Source organism: Zea mays, chromosome 10 (genome assembly GCF_902167145.1).
Source record: "Zea mays cultivar B73 chromosome 10, Zm-B73-REFERENCE-NAM-5.0, whole genome shotgun sequence".
In the NCBI taxonomy this organism is placed as follows: domain Eukaryota; kingdom Viridiplantae; phylum Streptophyta; class Magnoliopsida; order Poales; family Poaceae; genus Zea; species Zea mays.
Genome location: NC_050105.1, coordinates 3,940,909 through 3,950,178, shown reverse-complemented (window position 1 = coordinate 3,950,178; position 9,270 = coordinate 3,940,909). Strand labels below are relative to the sequence as shown.

General features: G+C 42.1%; 1 pseudogene; it reads right to left on the bottom strand.

The window, feature by feature from the left end:
- Positions 1 to 3,248: 3,248 nt before the first annotated feature.
- Positions 3,249 to 3,323, bottom strand: LOC111590361 (uncharacterized; annotated as a pseudogene).
- Between the last annotated feature and the right edge of the window lie 5,947 nt (positions 3,324 to 9,270).

Below are 9,270 nucleotides of genomic sequence, written 5' to 3'. Positions count from 1 at the left end.
GTTGATCTCTAAAGCATAAACCCGAGACAGAGCACCAATTTCTGAGGAATAAAGCAAAAACCGATGAATAATGGCAGAAGAAAACAACAGAAGATCACTTTTACCGAGTCACTCAAAGTTCAGAAGCAACGACTCAACAGACCTATTTTCAAGGCATTCCTTATTAAAATCAAAAACTGCAAGCTGGACCTGGAATCTTTGGGCCGATTATTTCAAAATCAACCCAAAGATCATCCCTTCGTGGGGTACAGATATCCCCTAGGTCCACAGGAAGGCTAAAAGACCTCGCGAAAGGCCTTGGGCCCAATAGTTCGCAAGGTCATCCCTTCGTGGGCCTGGGGAGGGATGTCCAGTGAAGTGGATTGACATAAGATTGGATCAACGCGAGCCCAGACGACCCGATGAATTTGAGCGACGACCACAGCAGTGATCCGACCTTCCCGTACAGTGTCCTGATACATCGGAACTGAATGAGGATAGGTCAGTGGAATTATAGGAAGATAGGCTCAGTCAGTTTACTATTACTTAGGCTCACGTTGCTATCATATCCGTATGTAACGCCCCACGGTCGAGTATATAAGGCCTAGGGGGCATCCCCTCAAAAAGATATCTCACTACTTAGCCAGCTACTCAGTTCTCTAACATCCTCGATACTGGAGAACCCTCTTGTAACCCACCACACAAAGTATTCACGCCAGGACGTAGGGTATTACGCGTCTCAAAGCGGCCCGAACCTGTACATAATTGTCCACTGCCTCTCGTGCGTCTAGCATGAACCATCGAGCTACAGTCGGTAACACCGTCCTACTCCAAAAAGCACCTCGAGGGGCAATCCCGGGTGCGCGGTCGGACCCAAAACACCAAAAACCACGAACAGAAATCCACGCCGCATCGGCAGCCTACTCGCGCCCAGGCCCATCGCATTAATAATTGAACCCCATAGCGTCCAGGATCACCATAAAGACGCCCATCGGGCTCGGCAGGACCTACCATGTCTCTTCCTTCGCTAAGGAAGGTGTCATCGATGAGGCGGCCAAGCCCAAGAATGCCCCCGCAACTACCACCGCCACCATCGGTGAGGCAACTGCCAGAAAGTGAGGCGGCAGCGTCGTCCGAAGCTTTTACTTGTGGGTTGTGTCTGTAGTCGCCTTGTTGTAGTAGCTGTAATTTATGATAGCTGTTGTGCCTCCTGAACAATGGGGTTTGTATGCCTGCTACCTGCTTGAATTTAGCGTGTTTTATGAAGGAAAGCGAGTGCCCATCCTTGCAATTGTGTCACGGTGGGAGACAGGAGCTTGGCGCCATGATTCATGGCGCCAAGCTCGGCCATGTCGACGTCGTTTTACCTTGTTGTCGCCAGCCGAGCATGCACCTCGGCGCCAAGATCTGTGGCACCAAGCCGTGTTACCTTGGCGCCACAGCCTATGGCACCGAGCAAAGGGTCCAAAATGAGATTAAGTCATCCATGGGTCTAAATGTGAACATTTCTCAAAAAGGGCTAAAATAGAAAAAAAAATCATTGTTGGGGCCGAGAAGGTAGCACAGTAAAGGGGTGTTCAGGATGGCTCCAGGTTCCAGCTCTAGTGTGGAACTATAGTTCATAATATCATTTTAAATAGTTTTAAAAAATATTTTTAATCTAGATAATGAACAAAATGACTTAAGGGTGGTATGGGATATTTCCGGAGTACCTCTCCGTAAGGACCTGTTCGTTGAGAGACCACCCAGGAAAATAGTGCAACCATGAGGGTGGTATGGGACGCCCTTAGCTAATTAATTGGAGGAATCTGTGGTGTAGTTTGCTTCGTTGTTGTGCCATTAATGGGGGCTAGGGCATAGTGCTTGCTCTGCTTAGAGTGGGGTGTCGGGGTTCATTTGATTTGTTTTTGTTAGTCAGCCCCTTAGGGAGGAATGTTGTGTTTGTACGATTGGCAAATCCTAACTAGCGGCTACACACCATGGGAATCTTTGTAACGGCTACGTAGTGAAACCTTGTCGACTCACCTTTGGAGTGTTTGAGGGTTTGATCGACTCGAGGTAAGAAGGGATCACAACTTGTGGGTAAAGTGTGCGACCTATGCACAGGGTTAGAAACTGGTATATCAATTGTACTCACGGTTAAGAGCAGCATTGGGATCCTATTTGATTAGAGATACTCTGGATACACTTATGATGCTGGTTTAATGATGATAGATATACTTATGTATTATGTTACTTTCCTCTCTGAGGAGGTGCTTTTGGGATATCAACTTGGATTCTATGAGAAAAGTTGGCTTCTACTAATAATAAATACTTGACAAACTAAAAGCAACTCCTTTGAGCCTATCCCCACATAAAGTTAGTCCACCTCAGCCAAACGGGACATTTGCCGAGTGTGTTGATGTGTTCTCACCCTTGCTTAAACACAAAACACTAGGTTGTCCACATTGCAACCCCTGCTCAGGAGAAGACGAAGGCCATGCGGAGGACTTTCAAGAGTTCCAGGACTTCGAGGAGTTCTAAACTAGATTAGCGGTAGACCCCCAGTCAGCTGCCTGTGAAGGCCTTATCTTTACTACATTTCACTTTAGCACTTTGATTACTGTTTAAGTTAATGACTATGCGGATGTCTCTGACACCATGACGTAATAAAGTAATACTTATTTATGTTATTATTTGAGTACTGTGCGATGATGTCCAGTTATGTAATCGTTATGTACGTGAATTTCTGATCTTGGCACGTACATAGTTTGCATTCGGTTTGCCTTCCAAAACCGGGTGTGACACATGTTATGGGTGTTGGATAAATATGGGCTTGAACCATTTTAATACTTATTCAACAATAAATTAAATGCAAAGGCCCACTACAATGCCATGGTGCATGAATTGGTTAGTACGGTATTGGAAGTTCATGGAACAGTCAATGAACTTAAATAGGTGGATTGTTGGTGCATCTATTGAGAAGCTGATAAAGGATGAAGGGTGTGCAACATGCGTGCGTAACTAAATTTTTTGTACTTCAGCTTCAATTGAGTCTGTATAACAATAGTGCACTCAGATAAAATTTGTTTACTTCAGTTTTAGTTGAGTTTGCACAGCAATGAAAAAATGTGGATATTGTTTATAACCGGAGCCGAAGCCTGAGCCAATGTCTGCACCGATCCTGCCTCCAAAAAAATAGGTATGTGCCCATGCGTTGCGATGGGATTAAATAAATTGGTATGAATCATATTTGTAGGGTAAAAAAATACGCATAGCAACAAAAATCCTGCTCTCAGAAATACTGATGACATCCTTGTGTAGATCAGAATAGCATATAAAATCCATGGTTGAATCATTGAGCATGTACAATAAAAGGCACTAAATATCGGCATAACTGGGAGGCATCATTTGAGATACATTTGCCTTCTGACTCAGATCAAGACATATGACTTCTGATAGGTACCCAACATCGAAGGGAGAGACCCTAACAATGGATTGTTCTGTAATTCTAGTGACACTAAGTTCTGAAACTGGGAGGCATCTTTTGGGTAGGTTCCCGCGCCATTTTGTTTGAGCTCAAGTAAACGACCTCAACAATCCCATCCGAGGAAACGTAGTATAGCTAATTCCCCTGAAAACAAGTTCCCACTAATATCAATTGAGATACATTTGCCCATGGTGGCTGGTAATGATCCTGATAGTCGATCCCATGCCAAAAAGTGAGGTTAGCGAACATAGATCCAAAAAAGGCCTAAACTAATTCGTACAGACCAAGAATCAACATAATAGCTAGTTTAAATGTACCGTAGGTTACATGTTTTTATCATTCTAGTCGCTTGCATCTTTTATTCCTAATCTTTGTGTGGTCATTGTGGCATAGAAGATTACCATGCACTACCAAAAAGACCACGTCTATTCCATAATTGTCAATGTGCTCACATCCTTCATACCACAAACACAAATCGAACATGCATTGGTCACCAATTCTTAAAGAAACATAACCAACCAGAAAACATGACTATTCTTTGAATAATATACTACCTCAGGCCCAATTCATTTGCCATCTACTACAATATAGTAAACCAAAAGTATCTTCGACCCTGCTTTATTGTTTGAAAAAGATAACTGCTACACATTGCTTATAGAAGAACATTTTGTGTGCATCATATCTTCTGCAGTTTTTCTAGAAACATCTAGTAACTATTTAATCATTCCAAACATGTCCCTCGGATCATAGTAAATCAAATAGTCTTTAATATGTGGCACATGGGAAAGTTCAGTTCGAACCTAAAGTTATTACAGTGGCCTCAACGAACAAATGCGAACATCTAGTGGAAAATACATAATTTGGGAGGAATTTCTAATCATATCACCTGGTTTGTTCAAATATGGAGCTTCACAAAACAAATTCATTATTTAGTGAGCATGCTACACCAAAATAGTAAACTTCCTAGAGCCTAAACCCTAGGAAGTTAGGCCTAAACTCTAAGAAGTTAGCGAAACTCTCGGAAGTTAAGCCATTCCGTCGGAAGTTTGGCTCTCGAAAATTTTTTGTCGGAAGTTAGCTTAACTTCCTAGAGGGCTCTAGGAAGTTAGCTAACTTCCTACGGCTTAATAAGCCTCTCGGAAGTTAGTAGATTCTCGGGAGTTAGTAGTTTCACGCCGTCAGCTGACTAACTTCCTACGGCTTACTGTAGCCCCTAGGAAGTTAGCTGACTAACTTCCTACGGCTGACTGTAGCCTCTAGGAAGTTAGCTGGCTAACTTCCTACGGCTTACTGTAGCCCCTAGGAAGTTAATAAGCCTCTAGGAAGTTAATTTGACCAGCATTACAAATGTTGTTTATATTTTACACCACATTCCACAACATAACAAATATATCAACAGCTATATAGCACAACATATTTTCGCATAAAACATCTCACACACAATCACATAACAATATTTAAATCCATAGTCTCATCAATTACATCACAAAAGTCTCATCCATAGTCATAATAAGACACATCTCATCATCCAGTACTAATAAAAGACAATATCTCATACATAGTCATAATAAAAGTCTCAAGTATCAGAACACAATAATATGGAAGCTCACGGTCGCCGATCACCAGCTAACGTCCTAGAGGAGGCCGTAGGAAGTTAGATTTTCGTTTGACTGGTGAACAGCTGAAACCTAACTTCCTAGAGGAGGCCGTAGGAAGTTAACTGGGCAGCTAACTTCCTAGAGCCAGTCATAGGAAGTTAGCTATTCGTTTGGCTGATGAACAGATGAAACCTAACTTCCTAGAGGAGGTCGTAGGAAGTTAGTTAACTTCCTACGATTTTTTAACTTCCGACAGCTTTTATAAAAAATCGTATGAAGTTATGTTTATTTTCTAGAGGTACCAGTTGCCTCTCGGAAGTTATTTATTTCCTATGGTTTGTTATAAAAGCTGTAGGAAGTTAAAAAACCGTAGGAAGTGTATGATTTTGGTGTAGTGCAAGGAGCAACATTCATGAGCACATTATTTATATATGACTAATACTTTCTAATAGAATGCATTTTCTGAAAGAACATTTCAAATGGGCACAAATCACAATAATGAGTGATTTATCTGTTAGTTGGAATGCATTGGGTCTCTAAAAAACTTAACATAATAACATAGTACCTCTATGCGGTGCAATAAACAGAATATTGTAATTATAGTTGGGGGAGTGTTAGCTTGGGTAGATCAATTATACTGCTTTTTAAATAAAGTCAGACCCCAAAGACAGGGCTTCATTTCTTAATTCGTCCTCTTTTTTAGGGAAAAATCATTGCGTCCTTTAATTCCTGTGTTGGAGAACGGAGAGAATGATAGAAAGCAGTAGTTCAGCTAATTTGAAACAAGAAGTCCTAGAGTTGGTTAGCAAAAGAGTTGATTAAGAAGAAAAGGAGAGGCAGAAGAGCAATAAACAGGTTAGGTTAAAAGAAAAGCTAAAGTCATGGCCCGTACCTGGAGCACAAGGAGAAATAGCAAGCAACACAAGAAGGAACTGGGAGATGAAGTAACGGTGATAATCCAGGAATAGAGCACCATACGCCTGCCAAATATGGTTGTTTGAACCAAAAGCCATCTACTGATGAAGGCTCTGACGAAATCCCTGTCCCTAATGCAGATTTCTACATTGCCCCTGATGCGGTTCGATAAAATGTTAGTGGATGTAGATGAGCTTCCAGCATCCCCCAATGGGCACCTAAATGCGAGAGCAGCAGCAAACGTAGACACTGTGCTCAAGTAACAAAGGAAGTCGAGTTGTATTCCACTAAGAATAATTGTCAGCACAATGCTCAAAATCCAAAAGAAAGACATCAAAATTATCATCATTGACAAAAGCACTGACTTCTTAGCCCTGGTATTCACCCTCCAGTGCTCCTACATGTGACCTATCAAACAATAAAGTAGTGGTGCTATTCTAGGAATCTGTGGGTTCATTAACCTATTGGTTGTACAATTTTAGATGAGTGCTAATGATTAATAACCATTGCTATTATGGTTATGATTTGCACATTTTGTTGTATTCTTGAGATTACAAACTATGCATACTTGGAAGAGAAGCATGCTTCGAGACAAGCATGGGATTACTCCCTCCATTTTCTTCTAAGCTAGCAAATTGTCTATGAAATTTGTCAACAACACTGCAAAATAAAAATTATTCGAGAACTATTAAGGATGTTGCTCATCAATATTACTGCATTGAAACAAACAAAATAACAAGAGGGAAAATAATCTAAATGAAATGATATAGTTAAGGTAAGAACCTAGGATATACAAAGCTCATTTTTTCAGAGCAGTTCTTCAAGTGAAATTGGGATGCGAAGAGCATAGAAGAGAACATCAAATGGATAAAATCGTTTATTCCAAGTGTAGACTGCTGCTAGCTTGAATTGTTGGCATGTTCCTTGCTCTTGGTTTTTGTACACATAGAAGGAAATTCAATCAAAGTCCCATCATGCAAAAATATTCCAGTGAACTACATATCAAATCTTTATTCTTCAAATAGTAAAAGTTTGCAAGCGCTACCGGCAAGGTGTTTTGGCAAAATAGGAAGCATTCCTAGACCAGCAACCACAAGTATTTGAAACACAATATTTTAGTCATACCCACAGGTAATGATGCCAAAAACAACAAATAAGACTACTATCCAGAAAAGTAATATGATACGCAGATGTGTCAGCTATAGAAAACAAAGAGAGCTTCTCAATGCGATGCCATAAGAATTGTCGTAGAAACAAGCATAACAAGGAAATCTGAAGAAATTAGTAAATTAGGACACTACGTTCACGTTGTGCTTGTTTCAAGAAAAAAAGAAAAAAAAGTTGTGCATTTTAGGAAATAATAATTAGAACATTGTACCATGCTACCATATAGCAGTATTATAGGCATCAATGACCTCCAAATTTCGCTATTCAGAAGAGTATTCCGGTTTATAGTGATTCTGTATTAGCTATTGGAGAGTGTAATACTTGGGTTGGTGTTTGGTGTTTTTTGTGAAAATATAATGCTCTTGTAAAGTGTGTTCTCAATTTTAAAGGCAGATCTTTAGGTCGTGCCTTTTGTTTATTTTGCAGAGCATATTTTGGTTATGAATTTAAATCAAGGTACTACAAGTCTATCTATGTAATTAATTCTCAACAAAAAAAATCTATGCACATCTGATTTCATAAATAAACAGACATACAGATAGAACTACAAAGAGAAATTCATCCACAAAATTCTCAAATGCTAGAACTTCTCCAAATACTGTTGTCCTCTCAGAGTATTACCTCTATATGATTGAAGTCGTCCTCGCTCTCCGGCACGCGCGCAGTCCTCTTCTCCCTTCGGGGTCGTTCACGCTCTTGGTGGAACTATTCCGGCTATGGCGTCCACACGTGCTCGAGCTCGAACATAGAGGACAGAGCGAGATGGGAACTGAGTGGGTTGTCCTTCCTCTCGAGGGAACTCCTCGGACTCTAGCATCCGTGCATGCTCAGGTTTTATCTTCATCTGGCATCCATGCATGACCCAGGCAAAGTAGAGGTCGTGCATAGGGAGCATGCGGGAGTGGAGGTCATGGGTAGAGGGAGGGGAATCCGCTGCCCGAGGGTCGTGGCAGTGGGGACGGTTGTGCCGCGCGTTGAAGAGGAGGGTTCGGTGAAGGCAGCCGGTGGGGGAGGAGTTGGAGGATGGCAGTGGGTTGGTGGAGGCCGCCATTGGGGAGGTGGAGTCTGACGGTGCGGTGGAGGAGGAGGTGGAGTCCAATGGTGGGATGGAGGAGAGGGGAGAATTTTGCCATTATGAAACACTGCAGATGCGACTTCGACGAAATCGAGGCTAAGGCGAGGGATTCAACTATATGAAAAACCAGGGGAAAGACTACACTCTGAAATGGAAATGACGCCTCCATTACCAGGTAAGGATGATGTTTATTACACTGATACAGTTGACGTCTCACAGCCGTTACCCGCTATCGTTACAAGTTCACCACTGCCGCACGAGACGCACCTAGCCGTTCTTGAGATCACGTCGTTCTTTCCTTTCCTCTAGCTCCCTTCCACAACCGAACCCTAGCCGCCACACCCATGGATCGAACTGCTCCTGTCGTCGTCGTGGCAGCAGCTGTTGATGCTGCTCGTGCTGCGGCTGTTGCAGCTGCTGAGGCTAGATGTGCGGCATTGGTGGCTGAGAAGGAGGCACGAGCGGCGATGGAATCTGCCAGTAATGCCGCTGATAAGGTTCAACTTGCCATTCAAGCTGTGAAGTATCGAAGCTTTGTTGAGGATAACTCCAAGGTTTACTGATGTTGTTTTTCTCTTCCTTTGCCGCATTTGGAATAGGGTTTAGGGTTGCTGTTCATTCGAATTAGGGTTTAGTTCTTCACAAACATGGTAACTTAGTCATCCACCTGATCAACAACTAGTTTTATTTCTACAGGATCATGTTGATTTGAAGTATCACGTTAGCATCAAGAACTCACTACGATATGCCATTCAAGAGATGAGGAGGCAATCTTCGCTATTACATAACATGAATAGGATGTGTTGTAGTATCCCAGAAGTTGAAGGGGGTAAGGTTGGGAAGCTTGCTGCCCATTTGAAGGATGTTTGCAAGAACCTCGAGAAGACTTGTATTGTCTGTGAAGAAGATCTGGAGAATAAATCTCCTAGTTGGGACCTTCATCATCCCACTTCAGATGTTGAAGACCACCCTGACCTTTCTGATGTTGAGGACCAAGTGGATGGATACGTGTCAGAAGATCCGGAGTTGTGGGAAATGGTGTTTGAAGACATGAAGTGGGAGGAGAA